The sequence below is a fragment of the Chroicocephalus ridibundus genome, chromosome 9 (assembly GCF_963924245.1).
Source record: "Chroicocephalus ridibundus chromosome 9, bChrRid1.1, whole genome shotgun sequence".
Lineage (NCBI taxonomy): Eukaryota > Metazoa > Chordata > Aves > Charadriiformes > Laridae > Chroicocephalus > Chroicocephalus ridibundus.
The window spans coordinates 37,575,778-37,600,372 of record NC_086292.1 but is presented as its reverse complement, the minus strand read 5'-3'; the positions used below and the strand labels follow the sequence as shown (position 1 = coordinate 37,600,372).

Genomic DNA, 24,595 nt, shown 5'->3' with positions numbered 1-24,595 from the left:
TCAGCTCCAACTTCAGTACTGCCTTTGGGTATGGACTTTTTTTCCCTAGGAACTATTTTTCTCCCTTTCTAGCACCCTAGAGATTCAGTGTGAAAAATGACCCAATTGAAGTCAGTTTTGCCATTCTTCTTAAAGCTAAGATCTCAACTCTGATTTTTATATTCTATAGTATAGAATTTATTTAGCAAATACAATCAAAGTGATTTATGGCATGTGAAGTGGTTTTTTAATGGAGACCTAAAGTTTCCCGAAATTCACATTTGCTAAACATTTCTTTAGAATAGGACACATTTGCTCATAAATTTCTGACAATATCTGGATGTTTCCAAGTTACTGAGAGAACAAGGAGGAAACACAAAACACTGAGACTTTCTAGTGCCTCTCCTTCCTTCTTAAGTAGATGGGTGAATTCCTTAAAATGGCAGCATTATGCTTCTGCGTGCAAGCTTCTTTCTTCCCCCTGGGTTTTCGGTGGGTTCATAGGGCTGTCTTAGATACAGGCAATCTTTTCTGAGACAAAGAGATGATTTCTCACAGTCACAGAGAGATATAATTAGGTTTACCAAGGATAGATTCTGCTACCTTATTCCGCATACACCAGAAGTCAGTAAGTAGATGAGACCTCAAAATGATTTATCACCTGAAAGAAAGCTGATGGTGGAGCATTGCTGTACGTGAGGCTGAAGAAAAAGAAGCAACGTGTACACAACGTTCTCCCAGTATGAGCAGTTTTTCACTTGTCAAAAATCAATTTCATGTGCCATCCTGCTTTCTGCTCATCTGGCTTTGTTAGGTCCTTTTAGAGTTGATACCAAGCCTCAAAACTACAGATCACAATGGATGCGTCAGTGGGATTGTATCTGCTTATGTCAATAATGACTTTGATCTGCTGTCTTCAGGCATTACCTAAATGTTTACTGTATAATTTCCTTCTAAAGGAGGACACGAAGTGTGCAATAGTCTAGCTGCTACGCAGTGCTTTGCGCACTGGTAACCTCTTTGTGTTCAGCTCCCTTCCTCCATAAATGCGCTTCCTTACTAGCTTGCACTGAATGTAATCTCTAAGCAAGGAGTTCGAACTGGGTTGTACTGCACACTTGCTTTCAGCAATAGAGGAAACGTTGAAAGGCACCTATTGATTGCATGCAGAGTGTATGACTACCATTTCCATATTTTAGTCCAGGGTCTAAATTCTTTTTATTAGTTCTTTAGCAGATCAATAAACTCTATGGAAGTCTGATTAAAAAAAAAAAAAAAAAATCAAGAACCTTACATGCAACAATTATGACATTTCTAAGCAGTCCATGGTGCTGCCTGTTGATCACTGAATTTTCACCTTCTGTTACAAGTCTCTGTGTTCCACAGGCCCTGCAGAACATATAAGCCATTTCTGCCGTGAGTCAAGTAGTCATGAGAGAGGTCACTTCTGTGCACTAAGTTAAAAGAATAAAATATTTATTCCCCTACTCCAACTATGGCTCCTTTTCCCCCTTAACATCCATTCTTTCCATCTGGAAGAAGTATGAGTTTATTTGGTGCTTAAAATAAGACCTTCATCCTTTTCTCCATGAGACTGGTACTATGTATACATATATGTGCAAAATAAAACACAGTTCAGACAGACTTGGTCACAATATGGAAGATTCATACTCAAAGGCTGAAAGTGCTTTTTTATGTCCCCTACTTCAATAAATATTGCAATGACAAACTAAAAAGAAAGCCTCTAGCATATTATTCACAATTATTGTTCAGATTTTTCTTGTTTGTATATACACTTACACACATACTTAATATAAAGAAACCGCTGAATAACAGTACGTCTATCAAAATAGGAAGATCCAACAGTTAATAAATTTATATTTACAGCAGGAATAATGTATAGTATCTTGCATCTTAAAATAAATTTTAGAAAGGGCAGCATCATACTATAAGAAGAATTATTTCTTACAAACTCTCATGTCTCTTGGGAAGTGTACCAAGTTATTTATTCTATAGTCAAACATCATCAGAACACTACAGGGTGGATTGTGTAGGATACCTATACCCACATATTTGTAAAAATCCTCAGGAATTTCTTTCTCCTTTTACATTTCCTCTTTTTAAAGGCTTCAAAACCTCTCACCGCTCAAGCACTTAATAATATGCAAGTTCCTTATAAGTTCCTTCAGCATCTGTAATATCATCAGGTGTGGGGTAAATGAATTAGAGCTTGCCGAAGAAAAGCAAATAGCTAGCACTGCAAGCTATGGCTAATTATATTTAATAAATTTCAGCACTTTATGTTTTTTCTCCCTGAAAGAGATATTTCTTGGAAAGTGGAGAACAATTTTAATACCCCTCAACCAGTTTAAAGGATTAATTTGACAGGCGTCAGTATATCTGCTACAGTGGCCTATTTTTGTAATTATTTTGAACTCACTTCACACACAACAGCTACAAAAAAGCACTTCTGCTTTACTGAAACGTGGGTTTTAAGGTTCATATAAAACTGATTTGACTGCTTACCCTCTCAAAAGAGTTTCTGAAGCCACAGATTTGGATGGCTTTAATCACGTCTCAGGTAGAGTCTATAATAAAATTCTGCCACAAGTATTTTAAGTTTTACAACAAGTACAGTTCTGCTACTTATGCAGCTCAGAGAGGATTTGAAAGGTCTAAACTACACCAAAGGAGCAGGACCAATTGATGTTACATTCTTGTTCTGGAAAGAGTGAAGGAAAAACAAAACAAAGCCTAAGAAAACCCACCAATGAACTGAGTCAGTGGGGGAAAGCCTGCAGATTTTAATGATCACCAGTTTTAATGATCTAAACAGTCTTCTGGTTTACTACCCAGACCCTGGGTAAATGTGCTGCTAGGTCTTTCCCTTCCTAAGTATCTCAGAGTGTGGTTACCAAGGCAAAAAGAGATGAAGGCAGAGTGACATAATGAATTGCCCTCTATAGAAGACAGTAAATTGTAACACAAACTGGTATAGCAAATTAATAAGCTCAAATACAAGGCAAGGCAATCCAGAAGGAACAACATGGACTGCCCTTTGGGTGCATCTGGGCAATACAAGAAGCTTTAACAACTAGTTGTTATCAATAGGGTATTCAGCCCTCCCCTGGCATGACCTCTGCAGTTAAGCCAGTTCAGGAATATGAACAAGGAAAAAAAACCCAATTTTTTTTTGCATGTGCCAGTTTTCCATACTTTTCAGTCTTTGAGGTAGCTCCCAATTGGTTTATGAGCAGGAGGAAGCAGAGAAGCTGGACTAGGAAAATTCCTCATGACAGCCCCTAGGCCGTACAGCAGTTTACTTGCAGCTGCCACACTGCACTGGGGTGCACCTGCCAGTAACAGGGTCGAGGAGTCAGGAATCAAGAATTAGCTCCCTCCTCCTACACTAGAGGTAGGTGATTTTGAGTCCTGGCTGAAGTCAAAAGGAAGCGGGCGCAAGGAAGATCTGAAAGGCAACAGAGCTTGCTACAGATGGTTTTTAAAACCCTTTTTTACAGGAGGTTCAGTGCCATTTGCTACAACTATCTCCTGCGTAGCCTTGCTTACACAATAGCTTCAATCTGAACAGCAAACATGCAGGGTAAAAGTATTAATACCTAGAGAAACACAATAAACATTGAAAATATAATAATGCAATTACACAAGTTGACACTAGAAAACGTTGAGGAGGTCCGGGAATGGGCAATGAAAATGATTAGAAGGCTTAAAAGACTAGGAATGTCTAGTTTCCAGAAGAGATGAATATACAAGATCTGATATAATAAACCTATGCAGAACAGTAAATTGTAGAGAGAAGCTAAGTCAGACATTTCTTACCGAGGAAAGAAGAGAGACAACAAAATTGGAAAGCAAGAATGCAAAACTGAGGGAAGCCAGTATGTTTGCACAGTGCATGACTAACTCGGGGACTTTGCTACAGGAGAAACTTGCAGCCAAGAGCTTAGTAGGACTCAGAGAGGATTAGATATTAAAATAAATAAATAAATAGCAAGACAGTATCGGCCGTCTAGCTGTAACAGACATTATCAAGCCAGTTCCACAAGGGGACCCCCTTCCCCAGCTGCCTTTGCTTACTGCAAAGCACTCTACAGGTAACTCAATCTTAAGACTAAAATGAGATTTTTAGCACTGAAAGCAAAAACGTCAGAAAGAACATTATATGTAAGAAACTAAAGGCTTCGTCTGTATTATATATTCATGTGCAAATAACCAATTAAAAGAAATATTCCAAACAGCTCTAGGAAACAGATCATACCCCACGATAAAGATGAGAAGAAACAGATTGCAGTGGTCCTAACAGAAAAGGCCCTTCCCAAGTCCATATCTGGCGGGATATTACCCCATAAGAAAACAAATATATAACAAGTGAATACATTCTTGCCTGCTTCTTAATTGAGAAATTTCATAACATAGCGTTCTTCTTGCACATCAATTTTGCAGTCATCACTTGCAGCCTATGAAAGTACTCTGTGTCGTTGTTCTCCAGTTTATCACTATAGAGTGACCTAGACATGGTGGGATGTGTATGGATTTTTTGTTTGTTTCCCCACACACACCAAAAAAAATCAAGATAAAAAACAAAGGTAATTTTTGCACAGAAATCATAACCAATGCTTACAATGGTTAGTCACATCTGTCCACATTCCAGGGCAAGATTAGCTTGTACCCAGAAAGACGAAAAACAATGAACTTGTGTAGATTTCCTTTATGACAAAGTATAATTATAAAAATTGTTACAGTTAAGAGAAAGAAGTAATTCACTAATATTTCTTTAGAGGTAACATCTTGTGTGCCCTGAAAAAAATAAGATTTTTCACTAAAATTTTAATAAGCCTTTGGGTTTTCTCTGAAATATTTAAGAATAGCTAGTAAGAAAACAATTGGAAAAGAACAGATGTTAAAACCTATGAATATATACACTTCCATATTTTAAAATAAAACATCTTGTACTAACTGCAATTGCATACTAGACCAAAAAAAAAAAAAAAAAGGAAACAAGAAGTCTGCTCCTGCATTTGTTTGCTCCTCCTGTACTTTGTAATAACGTACTGTTTAACTAGATGTTCCATACTGGAAAGCGTCAAGTGTTATTAAAAAAAAAAATCGTTCATGTAACTTGTTTTCCATCTTTCTAAAAAAAAAAGAATAATAAATTTAGCTTGTACTGCTTTATGATTTTCACCACTCTAGGTTTTTTTTAAAGCACTAATTATTTCTGGCTTTGCTTAGAATAAATTATGGATAGCATGTATAGGACAAAGTACTTGGACCACTGACTGCAGATGTGTATAGACTTTGAAGTTTTGATAGTTCATAGAATCATGGAATTTCAGAGTCAGAAGGGACCTCTAGAGATCATCGAGTCCAACTCCCCTGCTAAAGCAGGATTGCCCAGAGCACATTACTCAGGACTGCATCCAGACAGGTCTTGAAAGTCTCCAGAGAAGGGGACTCCACAGCCTCCCTGGGCAGCCTGTTCCAGTGCTCTGTCACCCTCACCGTAAAGAAGTTTTTCCTCATATTTGATTGGAACTTCCTGTGTTCCGGCTTGTGCCTGTTACCCCTTGTCCTCTTACTGGGAATCACTGAAAAGAGTCTGGTTCCATCCTCCTTAAACACACCCTTTAGATACTTGTAAACATTAAACATAGTTCTGGGAGCTGTGGCCATGTCATATGCTAGACTCGATATGAATGAGGCAAACATCTTCAGAATGCAGCATGTAAATATAGTTTTCCTTACTAGCTACCAGTGATGCCAAAATTCTGTCAAAATCCCGTGTAAACTGAAGAACAACTCCTTGAGGACTTTATTTATTTATTTAAATTAACATTTCATAATAGCAGTGAGACGCCCCAGGTAATGAATTCATGAAAGATTACTGTACCACTCAGCTAGTTAAAGTAACACACCCTTCAGCTCATTCCCAACAATACCTCTGACATCAGGAGTATATTTCAAAGGGATTAATGCCTGTTGTGCCTTATTGTTTAACTATACATTGACTACAGAGAATGTAAATGCATAATATAACAGTGGAACACTCAAAATTTCTTTTTGATCATAGAGCCCCATGGGTAACTACCACTTCGAGAACACCGTTATTTAGAGTTTATTGAATCTACTTAAATACCTACATTACGTGGCTACCGAATGCCTCAAAATAAGAAATGCTGGCATTACTTCCAAACTAACAGGGCATCCAAGGCACAGTCTTGGAGGTGGCAGACAGGTTCCTTATTTCTCATCTGCTGCAAGAAAGAACCTGAATCTCAGCTCTCCCGGTCAACGCGTTTCTGTCTGCAATGAAAGCTGAAGGATGTGGGTGATGATTGGACTAGATAATCTGAAAGGTCCCTTCCAACCTAGACCATTCTATGATTCTATGATGCCAGCAGCACACAGGTACCAGTCTGGGCACATGAAGGCCAAGACCACTGCTGGTGATACAGCTTTCCTGCCCCGCGTACCCCTGGCCACAGGGGTATCACCCCTCTGCCTGATCACCACGTGGCACTGGACAAACTACAGTTTCACCTCCACACTGGCACCAGTTAGATGGAAACGGCCATTTTCTATTCAAACTGATGGAAATCTCCCTGAATCTAGCCATGTGAGTTTGACGCTAGTTAGCTTAACCAACAACAGCTTCAGTAGTTCAATATACACCAAGTTTGCTATGAGCAATTATCCAGAGCTTTCTAACTGACCATTTAAAAAACAAAGCCCTCACCACACTTGTTGTGTAATTGCAAGTTTGCATAGAGGTTGTACTACAGGCAATTTTTAAAGTAATTTAAACTTTTTTATCACTAACTTCCACTACCAAATTCCCCCAAGTAATTTCTTAAACACATGCAAACATACCTATACAATTGTTTAAATCATCTTTACCTGATTTACTTCATTTTACAACAGAGCATTAAAAAGCAATGCAGGTACCTAAACATAGACATCTAGTGTTATTTTAGATGCCTGAGGGCATCCCACCATGGCTTTCAACTGCTGCTAAAGAAGGCATTAAGTTGTCTGTCACACCTGCTAGTCCTGACAGATGGCTCAGGTACCCAAAGCATCTAAAACGGCATTCGATGTCTATGTTTAGGCTTCCGAATCTTTTCCTTGGTGCCTAGAGAAAGTGCAAATGAGAAGGAGAATTGGTGTCCTGGAGTCTGTCATTTATCTCAAAGAGAAGCACTACAGAACCAGCAGAAGTGTGAAGTCTTTACATTGTCTCACTAATGTATGTTTCCACTCTGTTCCCAGCGGATCAATCTGTGGCAAAATATACAGTATGTTGTGCATTATTATAAGCAAAACCTCTTGCAATGAGGAAAGCTAGTACAGGTTTTTATGAGGGTAAATAGCATCTCGCTTCCAAAAAATCAAATTGGCTTTACATGAGGCAGAAGGATGAAATGCCTCTCTTCAACCACAATTCAAGTGGAATCAGTCTCCTGTTCATTCCGCTTGCAATTTATTTGTTGCACAGCATGGGGAAAAAATAAAGATTTTTTTTCCCCTGCATTTCTTAAATATTGGTGCTCTCTGCAATATAACACCATGTTGACACCTCTATCTGGACAATCCATAAAGAAGAATCAAAAGCAAGGTCATGGCAAAAAGCCTGAAAATGCATTGTCCTAAATGTACTTTCATCTCAGCCACTTGAAATCAATCAATTAGCTCATAATATTGTAGTAAATAATCTTGTTGCCATATATAGAGATTGTTTATTCTTCCTGGGTTCCTACTTTGTCGCTTTGTGGGGAGTTTAACGTTCAGACTTGAATAGCCTTCTAAGCGTGGTCCCAAAGAAAGCCATGTACTGTAGAAACAAATTGTCTGGACGTAAATTAGGAAGAGTGAGCATTCAAGAAATGCAAATTGCACAAGCTTTCCTCTGAGCACATGGGGTAAAAAAGGAAATTTTAGCCATACGCAGGAATGAGCCCCTTCAATGGAGACTGCGCAACAGCCTTTTAGGCTGCCTTCTCCTCCCAGTTCCTTCCTCCATTCCCTGTCCCACGGATGTGGTCAATTGTAGCAGAGTTTACTACCACAGCTTCTCGTGCCTCTTATTTTTTTGAACCGTAGGGTCAAGGGATTTCCACGTCATTTTCTAAGCTAGGTTTAAACCATTATTAAAAAAAAAAAAACAACCAACAACAAAAAGGCTTTTTGAAAATCTCCAGTTAACCATAGCTCCTACGGCTTTATTTCAACGTCTTAAAACTGTGCCTCTTTCACATGTTTACTTCCATAGCCATATATTGTAGCATTTTGCCATAAATGTTCTTAATAACAATACCTTCTGACAAAATTAAAGCTATCATGGTTTTATACCAGTCACAGAAAACACCCAAAGGAATTCTGCAGAAAGGAAAATATTTTTAAATGACACCAGAAATGATTGCTTACCTCAGACACTTTCTTGGTCACATGAATTTTCTCCAAGACAGTACAATAAATTCTACTTCAAACTGTTTATGAACAATTGACATTAATCTACAGAGTTTGGCAAGCAGTTAATCAAGTGCTATAATGAAACACTTAAAAATAACTCATTCAACCCCTGAATCCCCACACGTAATTGTACAACTCCATTTTCCTTTTTTGGTTTTACAGTTATTTCTGGGTATAAAAATACTTGGTATAGTATCAGTATCCCTTTAAGAATTTGGCATATACATTTACTATTACAAATAGCCAGTAAAGTAAGTAATTTATTTCAAAGAAACAAACCAATTTAGACATTTAACAACATGAGGACAACAGAATGTGTCTGTTATGGAAGGGCAAATCCCAAGTTACTGGGAAATGTGCAGTGGTTAAAAGTTACTCTGGATCTAACCCTCAGTCTTAACTATGAAGGTGTTACATGTCTGATTAACCCTCAGCCCCGCAGTGGCTCTGCACAGCCAGCCCACCCAAGGGAGGGTACGAAGGAGCCGCTGAGAGCCACCAGCTCAGCTCTACTGCTACCACCAGCTTCCACGCCATGGAAGGAAATGGTCATAGAGTCTCTTTGCTTGCAAAGGTACTACGTTTCAAAGGCAGGAAGAGAAAAACAGTACTGTGTATGGGGAAAAAAAAAAAAAAAAAAGAAATTGTTTCCATTAACAAAACTTGAAGGACTGCTAGGTCATCAGCCAGTAAGGAAGGGAAATCCACACACCATCCTGCCATTGTACACCACTCTCCTTTACAAAGCAGATAAGAAAATTGAAGTTCTTCATGTCCATGTCATGTCATGAAATCAGCAGGTTAAAAGAATACCCAGAGAAACAAAACAACCGTGGTTACCTAGAACATAAGACTTCAAAATGCCTCCAAGCAATTTCCCTAATTATTGTCTACATAATCACATGTTCCGCTGTTGAAGATAGAGGGAAAATGCACTTTTCCCTTTAGACCACCTGCTTGAACTTAAATAAGCTGATTATTGTTATTGTGTTTAGATTGCAGCAGCACCTAAGATGAGAGATGCATATAATCCTTTAAGGCTGATAATCTGTCTAATAGTCATTTCATGGCTTATTTGAAACAACCTGATGTTAGCACAACAAATGAAATCTCTTGAACGCTCTCTGCATAAACAACAACAAAGACTGAAGAAGCCTTCATGTTAATTTAGGATTTTTTTTTTCTTTGGACCTGTTCCTCTCCCTGTGAGTATGTGTCCAAGATGCACATACTCTGACACAGTGCAGCTTTTTTTTTTACGTTGCTTATGAATCACAAAAAATACCCAATAACTAGCGAAAAATGTAGAAGACCCTCAGTCTGAAGTTCACTAATACAGCTCTGAGTGTGCATACACCACAATTTCTGATCGCGTTTTCATGTGACAGTGTTACAAATAGTTTGTTTGTTGGAGACAATACCAATTTAAGTAGCCTCTAATCAAGATGGTCCAATAACTTCTACTTATTTTAGCCACAGAAAACTCCCATATCTAAACTGACAAACTCAAAAAGACAATATATCAAATAAAGCTGTGCTTCCTTTTATTAAATGTATAATATTACTATTCAAACTTTGCTTCTCTTACCTTCTCCTTCCACCACAAAGTTTCAGAAATATTCAGCAAAATGACTTTTCACTAACCATTTCCAGTTTTCACAAATCTTTCACTTTTACAACACAAATATCTTCAGGAAAAAAAGACCAACTTTTTCTAAACTGAAAACTGTGGGGGTTTTGGGTTGGTTTTTTTTGGTTGGGTGGGTGTTTTGGGTTTTTTTTTGTTGGGTTTGGATTGTGGTGTTTTGTTGGGTTTTTTGATTTTTTTTTTTTAAAGAATTAATGTTTGCCATTGAAAAGCAGTTCTGACTAGACTTTCATCCTACCTACAAGTCCTGCTGCAATCATGACATTGTTTAAGTTCCTAATTTTCAATGTGATAGAAATCCCAGTTTAAACTACCTCTACTTTCCAACCTGCACAAATGCTAGAGTTTTATCAGCCTGGGGCAGATCTCGCTCCACAGCTTAGGAAGAGGACAGAGCATGGCAAGTCCAAGTGCTCTTTGAGGGACACATACTCGAGCAACAAGCCCCAGAACATCTCATGCTTCCGACACGGGTAGCGCGATACTGACTTGAGAAAACTGCTAACATAAGCTGACCTCCATCCACTTAAGGCTCCTAACTCAATTCCACCACTTTAAATGTCAGAATGAAACTTGAAAGCATTAAGACGGGACAGACATGCCTAAGTTCAACTGACATAATTTTGCAAGTTTTCCATACAGGTTTTCACTTTTTTTTTGCATGACTTTCACCAATGGAGGCTTAAAAGATGCACTCAGTATGTTCTGATCACACACCTAGACTAAAGAGCACCACATGGCCAGGCTCTAACAGCAGCCTCCCAGTGTAAATAGGAGTGGAGGTTAGAGCTCTCGATAAAAGCAAAGGTATGTGAGTTCGCTTTCATCATCCATGTTTCCCCTAGATCTATGAGAATGACCTCCAACACATGTAAATTAAACATCATCCCCATTCGACACATACTAAGCTAGATATCAGTATTCATTAATATGAATAATTCATAGGAAAAGACACAGGGATTTTTAAAATCTTATTTCCGTGTAATGATTTAAATTCGGTACTAGACACCAAGTTGACACAAAAACATGCTGTTTAGAAAGTAACTTGTATCACCAGCACTGCAAATTTTTGTAGCTTTCTGGAATTATCCAAAGTAAGAAACAGCTGATCAGCTTTACCATTACATTTTATACTCTTCATAAGGGTAATAAATTAAGGAAATGGTGCACCTATCTCTACTTAGATTCCAATTCTCACAACACTGATCTGGTATAATAGAATATTTTGCTGTAAATAACATGTTTAACTTCAGTTCTGGTGGGGGTTTTTTTGTTGGTTGTTTGTTTGGTTTTTTCCCCACAGTCAAGAGGACAATATTAAATAGGAAAGCTGTAATGAATTACAATCTAGACAGCTGAAGAAAGAAAATGAAGTGAACCATTACAGATTTTACACTCCTTTATTAAACTTTTTTTTCTTTTAATTCAGGGGATATAAAATTCCCAACAGATGTTTTATGCGACACAGGAAGCTGCTTTTAAATGGTGTATCTTTTTTTTATTGCCTGTCCAAATCTTCCAGCTTTCTGACTGACTCTTCATACCACCAAAACCTTAAGACAGACGATAGCAAAGTGACAGTAGCTAACTTAGTAATAGTAACCTGAGGTGTACATTTTCAATCAGGATAGACACAGTTAAGAGGAAGGCTTCGTTGTAAAGAAAAATAATGTGCATAATTCAACAGCTATGCCATTCCACACACATATCATTAACAAGTCTTCAGCTCATTAGCAGGCTGTATAAAATACATATAATATGCTGTGCAAAACTGATTGAGAATAAAAAGCTTCTCATGCATTAAAATAAATGATTTAAATTGTTTTGAAAGAGTGGTATCAGTAGCATTTAAGGATATGATTCCTAAACCTACTCATGGCTCCATCTCCTTCAGACTGACACTTTCACCCTCCTGGTTTTCAACAGCTATCTTGCCATGCTAATTCTAGCGTAATACGTTTGATCAGTGATTGCTGAGATTCTGCTACAACCCGGAGAGATGAATAGGACCAGGGGAGTACAAACGACTGCAACTAGCTCTGTGTAAGCACCAATTCCCCACAGGAAGGATGTACGCACATCACATCACGTGCATATTTCAGTATCAATGGAGAAAGGGTATTTTTGAGGGACAACACATTTAGCACACATTAGCATCATCTCTTTACTCGCCTATATATTAATTAGTAGACAGCACAATTTCAGTGTTCCTTCTTCAGACGCATGATAAAGGGCAGTGCATTTTTGCACCTGATGACACCAGCGTTTATATGAGACCTTGAAACTAATAAAGTGTGTCTCAAGGGATGAAATAGTTACTCCTGAGCTGTAGTGACACCTCCTGGCAACAGACCGAGAAGGTCTTTCCCCACATAAGAGAACGTTTTCTCCAGACAATTCTTGGGGGTTTCAGCCAAAAGGCAACAACCATGGTGCTCCCTCCAGCCTGGCTTCAAAGGCACACCGCCCAGAATACCAAGCAGAATCCTCTGATTTATAAGCACTACTGACATTTTAGAAATCGAGAGGCTAAAATACAGGAATATCAGCCTCTAAGATCTCTAGATTTATTGTACCACACATTGGCCTTTCTTGAGTGGTTGGAAAAATAGCTGCAAAAGATAATCAACTAGCGGCTTAATTCATACCATGAATCTTGCAAAGTGTTTTCTCACTTCTCTGGGAAACCCTGTCTGTTTGCTGAGAGTTTATGCCTTTGCCCTCCACAGATTCCTGACAAATATTGTAAGCATGATTTTGGTAAGAAAATATAAGTAAGCGTAGAAGAAACAATAGCTTCAGACTAGCTATAACCCAAACATAATAACAGATAGGAAAAACATTTCTCCCTGCTTCTGTGTAGGTAACAAAATCAGCGTAACTATAAACTCTGTACAAAGCCAAAGAATGATAATTATTTACATCCATTCTAAAATACATTAAATATCACAGTAGTAGAAGTGAAAGAAATTATTTTTTATCTTTATAGCAATTTTGAACAGTGGACTTGGAGGCAGAGGGACACCCATGAACTTCAGGAAGCACCCCACATTTAAAAGTCCTGCAGAACTGACAACTCAAATATTTACCTTCAAGTGACAGTCAGACAGCAAGTGCATTCGATACGATAAGTTTAGCTTGCTGAATAAAAACAAATACATGTTCAATGTTTTACATAGCAAACTGTGCGGTCGTGTCCCCCCCCATAGTACAACCACTACCCAGCATTTTGAAGGACTTGATTGCTCTCATTATAACATTTTTGTTATGTCTTTTGTGCTGCCTTTATACAGCACTATTTTCTTTATACTTACATAAGAATAGAAAGCTGAATTTTTGCCGGTTTTCTTTTGTGTCTTTCTCTTCTCTCCACCCCACCCCCCCCCGCCCCAGCTCTTCAGAAAGGTAATTATGACATTTTTAAGTACTTTGCATATGCTGCAAGGCAATCAAGAAAATTCATTTGACAAACTGGATTACAGACTGTCTGCCAGAAAGCAAAGCGGTAACAACATTTTCAACTATTTCTCAATGAGTATGTCTGTTAGATGCTCACAGCACACTGAAATAATGCACAGGTAAGAAAAGTTCTACCTTTACAGTTTAAATAAAGCAAAAAGCCCCATGAAAATTATGTATTTCCTCTCATCACATACAAAATTAAATTCTAAAACTTTTTTTTTTTAATAATTGAAAGCCTAACAAGGTAAACCCCAATTTGGCCATTAATTGCCATCTTCAGAAACTCCATACTCGCAGATAATGAGCTGAAACATGTATGTTAACATTTCTACAGGGTAAAATGGTTACAGACCAGTGTTACTTCTCAGAATGCAGTGCTTTATGATTTAATTGCATTTTATCTTAACTCCATCTTATTTTCAAGCAGATAAATACCTACATACATAGCAATCTCTTTCGCTCTCTGCATCTATCCATCAACGTATATATCTCTTCCAATTGTGAGTAATGCAGTTATCTTAAGTTGGATCGCTACGTTATCTTAAGTTGGATCGCTACCAAAATCTCTGATGCCAACGCTTTCATGTATTTTCTCCCTCTCACCCATACACCTGTAGACATCCTAGTTGGATACCCACAGATGTAATTGCTTTTCAGCGTACAGCTCCATCCTCCAAGACACTCAGGGCTACACTGCATACAGAAGTATTTTGTGGGAATTCCTGAACTACTCTGTATGCAGGAGACCTGGTAGTAGAGCACTCTGCTTGCGTTAATTCCCATTGTTTTTCTTACTTAACTGGCTATCCTATTAGCGCAGTGCTGCACGGTGCAAGCACAGGCACATCCGAGCGGGTCTGGGAATCTGCACACAGAAACATATTCCAGACTACTCGTGATGCGCCAAAGGTCGGATGGCAGCTGTGTGCCTACCTAGGGCTGCCCAACGTTTCCTCTTACAGGATGCCATTATAAGTACAGCTAGGTATGGTTTTGCACAAATGCCCTTATGCTGAAGTTTTAACACAAGGGAAAGAAATGCTTTATTATGCTTTCTCAATAAATGCTTCATCGAAATTTCACAGTTTGCTATATATAGTTTGTGAAGAGAAAATGGGAATACTTTAACTTGGACAAACCATGTTTTCTTGAGAAAATCTGAAGGCTTTCCTACATTGGTGGAAAGACTTGACATTTGATTGAAACAATAACATTTCTAACATGTCCTAATGACAGAGACAAATTCTTCATGTGGAAGAAAAGAAGCTTGTCTACTTTTTAAGTGTGTGAAATTCTCCGTAGGGTTTAGGGTTTTAACAGCTGTGTTCTCTGGAAATTCACCATGTGTTCAACATGTTCAGGGACACAGAAAAAATCTCCCCAGATTTTGTTTTTTTTTTTTAATTTGGTGGAGTCAGCACAGCTTTGGCTACCTATGCCATGAGCAAGTAAAGCTTCTCTTCCCATAGCCTCAAACAATTTGGAGAAAAAGCAGATTTTTGCTAGTTTTCAAACGGGAACAAGAGTTGACTCACTACCAGACTAGAACAGGAGTAAGGAGACTATAGAGTAGACAAGTGAGATCATGAGGGAAGTGAAAATGAGAGCAATAAAGAAATACGGTGGTCAGTGAACCTGTATAGGAAGGGGGGAGGGAGCCGTTAAAAGAAATCAGCGACTGGGCAAGGTATCTGGAGAAGCAGCTTGTGGATGGAAAACAAAACTGGGATGATGGAGAGCCATGGAAAAGTCTGGAATGAGAAACCAGGTGAGATTTGTGTGGGGCACTAGAGCAAAGAACATGTGGCTGTGGAAAAAGAGATGTCCGGTCGTAAGGGTGTGAATTTAGATGAATGAACTGGAATACTCTCCCAGATCTGAATGGGATCCAAGATTGCTGGGGAAAATGACAGAATAGTGGTAGAATCGGCAAAGTATGTACCATGTTCTCCACTAACATTGTTCAAGCAGAACCAGCTATTTTCCTTAACATTTAATTAGTACAGGTGGCAGAAACCTGCCTGGTGATCCAAAGGTTCAAACACTGCTCAGAGACTAAGGAAGCAGACAGAATCCCTTTACTTTTAACAACGTAATGAAGACTTACACAGCAACTCACTGAAGGTAAAAGAATTGTTTATATACAATCCCCAACCTTTTTTTTGTAGTAAAATCCTGAGAGGTTTGCAGTGAAAGAGACAGAAGACTAAAAGAAGATTTCACTGATAAATGCAATCGGAAGTTGCTCTAGAGAACTGATTCTAATCCTGTGTCTACAACAGAAATGCAAAGAATGGCCCTTGATCCAAGCTTAACAGATGTGACCAATAATTGCACATTCCTCAGTTCTTCAGTGACCAGCACGACAGCCCAGGATCCAACCTGCAGAAGCTTTAATACTTCTACCTGCTACAGGGTACCAATAGGAGCTCCGGGGGGTACTGCTAGTCTGAAAAATTTATTAAAATAGCTGTGAAGTACAGTAAGAAAACAGGTTTGACTATTAAAACTTCTGATCTCATAACAGGGTCACACTAATATTCAGTAAATGGGGGGGTGACACACAGAACAGGATGAATATTGGATAACTCAAAGTATCTCTTGATCTGAGCACCTCACAAAAAAATTTTTGGAAATGAATACCGTGTGATTGAGAGATCCAATTAGATAAAAGTAAGTTCTAGTTTTGAAAAATTTTTGATACTTGATTTTGCGACTACTGTTCACATCCTGGGATTTTTCACTTTTTATGTTTTGTATGAAACAAGAAGGGACTTATCACTTCATTAGACTTTGCACCATAAACCCACATTCTCATGCTAATAATGTTTGCATAATTTCTCATTTATAGCTGAAATGTCCCATCTTGATCTTTTGCTTTGTGAAACGGTTGGTTTCCCTTCCTTCCAAAGGTGATTTTTCTTTTTAATTTTACAGCCTTAGACAGGTTCATTCACCTGTTCTTTGAATTATGGGGAAATGAAAAAAGTAATACTTGCTTGAAATGGCAAAGTATAAGTGGGTCTCCCCCACCTCAACCCCAATTCAAAAATGCTGAACTTTATGATCTGACATTTTCAGGTTGGCTACATCTGATTCAGTACTGGGCATTTTCATTGTATGTGAAGAACTCACTCTCTTCCTTACCCTACACCAACAAATACATGAGGTTAAAGCATTTTTAAAGCAGGTTTTGTAAATTTGGCTAGTAATAGAACTACAATAATATTTGCCCTGATGATCTAGCAAGCTACCACCCATGAAGAAAATGGAGCGCTAGACAACTCTTTTCTAGAGCAGCTGCGGTAAAACAGAATTCTCTACTTTAGGCTCTCACAAAGAGCCTTCTAATACATTTTGTAGATAAAAACTAAGCTCTGTAGAAGGGAATACATCTCAAGAGAGAGTTCTGAGCCTTGGAAGACTAGAAAGAAAAAGGGGCACAGGCTGTTAACTCTGGAAGCCTGCTTCTTTTTATTCTAGGAGCAAACAGAATCCATCAGCACTTTGTCAGTTAATGTCTTAACAAAGAAAATTAGGATCACATACGTCTCTTAGATGATCTCTACAATGGTTCTGCTCTCACACACACAGAATACAAGTCCTTAAGCATCAATTCTGCTGCCTTTCAAGAACACAGATGGATCACCCATTTCCACAGATAGCAATACTACTTGTCAGGATGAACTCTGTTCACAGAAACAACTTCATGTGCAGTGTTAGTGGCATGAAAATTCAAGTTCAGAAACATAATACTAGAGGTACAGATACATGCTACAGCTGGAGAAAGAAAATGTGTGCTGTCACATTGTCATGACTAGCTTTGAAGTGGGAGAAAAAGCTGTAGGTGTAAAGAGATCTTAGAGCTAGTGAGCTAACCAAAGAGTTGGAGTAGAGGGAATTGGTTTCTTTGGGTAGACTAAGGGAGACAGAAGTGGTATATCAGTGGGAAAGGTAAGGATTAATGAATACAAAATATTTCTGAGAACTGAGGGAAGATGATCAAAACTAGAAGTGACAGGATAAAGAAAGGCAAAAGTTGACATTGTAAAGGGAATTACAACCTAACAGAACAGGCAGAGTAGCTTCAGTGGAATCTAACCTCACTGAAAAAGGTCAGAGACTGAAAGGTGAGCTCCCATTAGTGAAACAAAGTTAAGAATATGTAATTGAAGCAGCTTAAAAAAATACTACTGCAAAACTGATAGGAGCTCCTCCTACTCGGGAAGAAAGAACTCAAAAGCCTCTCTTCCAAGTGGAGATCCTTCCTACTTGAGCTAAAGGAACAGTCCCTTGGCTAATAGCATCGTAAGCACTTACTGCCTTCGCAGGCCTGCTACGGGAGCGGAACACATTGAGAAATACAATGACTCTTCCTTGCCAAAGAAAGCTTGTCTCAAATATCTGAATTGTATGATAAAGTCAAGTGATCTTCAGCTTACAAGGGAAGAAATAGGTGTTTTATAACATCAGAAAAAGAGAACTCCCTAGTTCTGTCATAGAGTAACGTTTGTTTCTAGCCCTGAAACACTGCCAGGTATCAGCTTTCAAAAATACTGCATCTTTCTTTTCTCTTCTCTTATTTGATTTATAACTACATTTTGAAGATTTGTCTGGTTTTCTAGACACCATTTACATCAGTTCACAATTAAATCACCCAGAACATCACCATAATTTGAGACACAGACTTTTCACCATTAAAACTTCACACCTCCCGTAACAGACATCCTTACTGACTGCTTTCTCACCTGGAAAAGCGGCAAGCATTGAGGACTTCCTTAGAGGATCAACAAGACTTGATTACTTCAGATCAAACTTAGGACTCGTTTTATGACCTAGAGTTACTGTGGATGTACACTCTGGTGCAATTCCCACTTCAGTTCCACTGTAATTCATTCAAGGAGAATCACCTGGAGTATTGGGGATAATCAATGTAGCTGTAGTATGGTATGGGAAGTACCACAAACCAACAGATAAACTGGTACGTATTCTCCAGCCCTTGTATTTTGTCATCTGTCATTAACATTGTCATTTATAAAAGGGTCTCCTGCATTTTGAATACACTCGGGATTCACTAAAAATATAATGCCATGGCAGGAATTAATTCTCAAGATAAAGGATTAAGAGACAATATTTAAAAATAAATTCAAAACAGTTGTAAATAACAGCAGAGTTCAGTAATGAATTCTCAGTACCTCGCCCTCCTGAACAGCAGATGATAGCAGCCTCCTACTCCATCCACATCCCCAAAGGAACCACCTAGTTTTATCTGTACCGATGCAAGATAACCAGCCTTTTGGACCGTAAGCATGTCAACCTACAGTGCTGGTGGTCAACACATACAGCAGTGATGAGCTCCATGTCACCTGTCTGCTGACCGTGACCACCACCTCTGACATACACACGTGGGAACCGATAGGAGGTAAAATGGAACTGAACTCCAGAGACCCACATGTTTCAAAGAAATTCATTTTTGGAAAGTGACAGCCCACAATGTGCAGTGCCAAGAACAGTCATGAACCGAGGCATTCAAAAGTTGTAAGTTGGCTTGGGCCTATAAATACAGCCAATTTCCACTGGCTCATTCTAGAGTTCACAGAGAAGAAAGCAACACCAGCAGAACGGTAACTGTGTCACAAATATCATATTTAAGAAAGAGCAAATTGTTAAACATTTAGATAAAAACACAGACCAAGAAATATTTATTTTTTTTGCATGTTGACATGTTAAGATAAGCAATATTTATACAAGATGTGCTTTAAAATTAGCACATCGCTCTTTGTCACCTTTGAAAATTTCAGCTATCTTCTTTCTCAGACATTTGGTAAGCCTGACCTTCCGCAGCAGATTATATGCCCTTAACTCTTCCAAGATCCAACAAAGACTGCTCCTAGTCCCCTCCTGCAGCTTTCCCACACTTCCCAACAGAAAGTTCCATAATCTGAACGCACTGAGGTATTTAAACATAAATTTACAAGACAAAAGTAGACCAATAAAAGATTTGGAGCTAGCAGAGAATTAACTTCAGAACAATAGCTTTTTTATTTATTTCTGTTTTTACAGTCAAACCATAATCAGAAAACATGCGAGTATCAGTATACAAATAACTCTCTATTTTGGGGTCCTGAGAAGTTTCAGCAATTGCTGGTAGCATAATGAATGTTTGTAATTCATTAGATTCTGTTTAAAAATGCAAAGCACGCCACGACATCAATGATGTTCTCTTTATCTTAACAAAAAGACTATTACACTTAATGTTCTTCTGACGGAGCTAGCATGTTTCAAAATATGTAGTTATTTTCTACAGTACAATGTTTACAATGGTGTCTTCATATTTGAATTTAAATTAACTGTATTAATGTCATATTTCAGGCAAACCCATGCTCTGCTAATTATCCCAAAGAGCTTCAAAATCTTTACAGTATATTCACTGCATTTATATCTTCTCCACAAACTTACTGATCTTGTTTATATAATTTTGCAAATGACAAGATGTGTAGGATAACTATCTAAATGAACTAAAAATTGTGTCATGGACAGATCCTTCATAGATTTGCAATTTGTAGCTGTCAATCTTCCTACAGCTGCTAGATAACAAAACAACAGTTCTTTTCTTCATGCAGACGAGCAAATTCAATAAACATTGGTAAGGGTTCTTTTCCAAAAGAAAGAAATCTCTGGTTCTCCACTGTCTATTAAACCTTTCCTTACATACATCTTAACTCCTTTATTTTTTTCTTAGAGAAGGAAAAAAAAAAATCATAGCAATCCTGTGTATTTTAGCACGGTATTTAACTAAATTTGAGTTATGTGAAAAATGGGCTTGATGATTACTAAATATTTTGGTGAAGAGGAAAAATATAAGGGGGGGGCGGGGAGGGAGGAAGAGATGTACAGACTTACAACTCGCATCATATCGTAATTGGAGAACACACAATGGGAGTAGCTAAAACGATCATTAAAGGCAGCCAATGCATTTTTATTTCACCTTCTCAATCAAGACTCGCCCGAAATAGGCCAAGTTATATTAACATTTGAAAGAGAACACAAACGAACAATAAAGGGATCAATATTGCGTGAATCCTATAAATTCGAAGTTGTGAAATGAATAAGGGCACTGCCTATGTGTTTTGTTTTGTTTTTCCTTAAGATGAGGGCATAAACTGAACTGCAGTTACAAATGCTGTTAAGAATTGGATTAGGGATCAACATCCACAGTGACAGGAAAGAAAAGGAATTCAATCAATAGAAAATCATTATGGAAAGGGCGATAAAAATAGAAAATGAAAACCAATTGCTACTACAGCAGAGAGGGGTTAAATGGCTATATTGATGATAGATAATGCAAACATTTTACTCCTGCAAAACCCTTATATCCTATTACATAAATCGCTTCAAGATTTCTTCTTTCTTCCAAGAAATTATACATCACTTTCCATAATCACACACCAGTTCTGTATCATGGATTTTCGCTTTGAAATCAAACTCCGCGTTAGACAGAGGTGTTCACAGAACATGTTGCTCCCAGGGACTAGAAAACTCTAAGCCTCAGAAGACTAATACACTTCGAAGTCCATCAAGGACCATCAAACAAAAAGCATTGAAGGCAGCCAGGTATGCTGGGTCCACTGAGATTAACACCCAGCAACGCTCGATGCACACGAGCAGTTTAGGGTCATGAGTTGTACCAGTTCTGACACGAGACAGATTTTGAATCGTCACTACCTTGCACAGCTAAAGAAATACTCCTTTGTGGGTGCAGTGAACAAAGTGATCAGGACATGGACTTGTAATAGGAAAGGGTGCTCACAGGTGCCTGTGTTCAGACACTGTCAGTCGGAGAGTGTACGTTTGTCTCATATATGTCACCGATTTACTCTGCTCTAGATGCACATGCCTTATGATGGCCAGGGGGATTCGTGAATGCTGCGGGGAGGGAAACCTTTAACAGCACACCCGCTTATGCTCCAAGATAACCGAGAAGGGGATAAAATAATTTTAAATAAATAAATAAATATTTCCTCAGTCCACCGCGTAGAAAGGGCTGAGCCTCCAGCTGAGAGAATAATTGGAAAGTAGAAACATCTGAGAAGAATTAACAGCAACAGCGGCCCCGGCAGTACCGAGCTCCAAAATGCCCGAAGTGCCCGGCGGAGAGACACGTACCGGGCTCCGGCCGGACCCGCAGTCGCCCTTCAGCTCGGGGTTCGCGAAAACATCTATGGAAACACCCACAAAGCCGCTCGCAGCCTCCCCACCTCACCCCCAACGCCCCCCCACACACCCCTCCATCCACCCTCGGGGCGCCGCAAACAATGGGCGGGAGGCGAGACCCGCCCCGCGCATCCCGGCTCCGCGCCGGGCAGCGGAGGAAGGAGGCGTTTGGAGCCAACTCGGCGGCGCCGGGAAAAGAACGGACGGACAGACAGACTGACTTACTGGGGGCTGCGGCGGGGGAAGATGCGCGGCTCCGGGCGCGGCTGTCGGCGCGACAAACTCCGCGGCGAGCGGTTGGCGACGCGGCACGGGCACGGCCCAAGCCCCGGCCCCGTCCCCGCCCCACCGCTCCGCCCCGCACCTGCCCGCCTTCCCCCGACCCGCCTCTCGGCCTCCCACCCCACCCGTGTCTCGGTTCCCCCCCCCCCCGAACCCCGGGAAATAAACAGGTTTTAGGCTGTTTGTTTTCCCCATCCCCGCTCTCCTCCGCTCCTTGTTCTCCTTCTCCCGAGGCGCCCCCCCCCGCCTTTTCCCTCCGGTAAAGCAGCCCCGCTCCTCCGGTGGGTATTTACCGGGGCGGGAGGCGGCTGGGGCGGCTGCCGGGTTCCCCGGGATGCGGCCGTTTGGCCGCATCCCGGGGAACCCGGCAGCCGCCCCAGCCGCCTCCCGCCCCGGCTCCAGCGGACACGGCGAATGCTCTTCAGCAATCAATAAAGAGGTCATTTCGCTTAGCTGCGGGGAAAGGCATCAAGCAGAGATGCTCCTCTGAAAAGTAAATCACTTTTTTCCTCCTCTGCATCCCGGCCAACTTTCCCGTTGCGGGCGGATAGCGGGGCACGGCGGGTCCCGGCTCCGTCTGCGAGGGATCGCTCCCGGGGGGGGACGGTCCGAGTTCATCAGCAACGGCCCCATTTTTTCACTTTGGTGCGAACCAGAAATCGTTTGGTTTGGTTTTGTGTCGTTGCAGGTTTCGCAACGATGACTTTTCAGAATACTCTCGGCCAACAGCAGAGATAAGTTGGCTTTAAATTTGAAACTCAATTATAAACTTAAGCTCATTTTTTGCTGCTTCTGTTTTGCTGCTATTGTTTGTTGAAGTCTCATATTTGGGGAGTTGCAACATAACGTCTAGTCTGACTCTCTTTGTCTTACTATCATTTTCAGGGAAGTAAAAAAACAAACAAAAAAGCCACTAAATTGATGACTTGGGTGGTTCTAAACTGAGTTCAGAATCGAGATATTCCCTTTGGAAATAAATGGAAGCTAAAGCATATAGAAAAGAAAAATATTTTGCAGCTTATCTTCAAGCATAGGCATTAAGAAAAACATCGTGCCCTTCTCCAGGTACAGGTTCCTCTACAAATAAGGAAGAGGACTCCTAGAGAGGAAAGTGATACTTGTACGGGGATGAGGATACTAATAATATATACTCATATTTTTTTCTGATGGAAGTCCTCTAGTGACAATCGTGTTTCTCAGATTCTGCAACAGCAGCTTGGCCGCAAGCCATGAGCCACTGACTTTCTGGTATCTCCTCCGAAGTCTCCTTCCTTTTCCATCGGTGGCCATGCAGGTCCAGTGCCGCAGCCCTTGTCATTCGCCGTTCTGCTGAGCTCTGCCTGCCAGCCCAGAGCCCACCTGAGGGACAGTCTTTTCCTCAGCCCTTCTCACTCTGTTTGGACATTCTTTCCTGTAAAAAACATGTGTGCTCACTCAGTCTGTCACTGTATTATTACTGGGGTGGGGGGAGGCGGGGGGAGGAGGAGGGGATTTGCCTCAGCATTGTTGCTGCTTTAATTTTTCTTGGTGGCATCTTGCAAATTTCCAAACCCCATTTCTTCCTACTCTTCCAAACAACCTGAAGTGCTGTTTTGTCTCACTCTAATTTTAATTGGCAAGAAATTAAATTTATTTTCCCCAAATCAAGTCTGTTTTGTCCATGACAGTAATTGGTAAGTGATCTCCCTGTCTTTATCTCAACCCAGGAGATTTTCCATCTTATTTCCTCCCCTGTCCTGTTGAGGAGGGGAGTAAGAGAACGGCTGGGTGGGCGGCTGGCAGTCAGACAGGGTCAACCCACTGCAGGGGCTACAGCCATCAGAGAGGAAAGACAATCCTGTTCAGAGCACATCAGTTTCAGCGCAGGCTGTATTATAAACTTCTGCGTGTTCCGATGGTCCAGTGCTGTCAGAGAGGGATCCTTTTCTGTCTGTTCTGCCATCACCACCTGACTCCTGGCTGCCATTCCCACTGACTCTGCAGAAGGCGTTGAGGGGACTGAGAAAGTATCTTCTGCTGAAATTCCCGTTTGGCAACAAATCCTTCACATATCACTGCAGTGTAACGTTGTCTGAACAGAGCATCTCAGTAGACTGTAGTACCTTCAGTTTTCTGATTGCAATTCTTGTCTTAATGTACTGGAGCCAGGTCAGTTGGTGTTTTTGTATCCTGTAGTCCCCTGTGCAGAATTACGCCATGACTGCATGGGGCAGAAATCTCTTTTCACTGGCAATCACTATACTCTTTGCACTTCCCTTACTGTCCCATAAATGGTCTCAATTCAACATTCATTACTGGAAAATAGAACGCTCCCCCCTCTCCTGCTGCTTCTTGAGAATATCTCTGTTTCAAATTGTGAGCATGTGTCTGCCTTATAATATCAGTGACTAAATTGCCTGGAATTTATCCTTAGTTCCCTTTAAACAAAATTGTAGATAAAAGCTGGGTGAATTAATTTTTTCCATGCACCACATTCAACAAAGATGCAGTTTCCCTTAGTATCCTCAAATAGTTACAGAT

The 24,595-nt window shown here is 40.0% G+C and overlaps 1 protein-coding gene across 12 annotated transcripts in view; it reads right to left on the bottom strand.

Annotated features, from left to right (window-relative positions):
* SEMA6D (semaphorin 6D) overlaps positions 1-24,595 on the bottom strand; it is a 433,560-nt gene that overhangs the window by 208,132 nt on the left and 200,833 nt on the right. The window contains exon 1 of one of the 12 annotated variants that reach the window (XM_063345942.1): positions 22,019-22,063. The exons of the other annotated variants lie outside the window; for them this stretch is intronic. The gene's annotated coding sequence lies outside the window, so the exon portion shown is untranslated. Of the gene's footprint in view, positions 1-22,018; positions 22,064-24,595 lie in introns of those variants that run through there. 12 annotated transcript variants of the gene reach the window in all.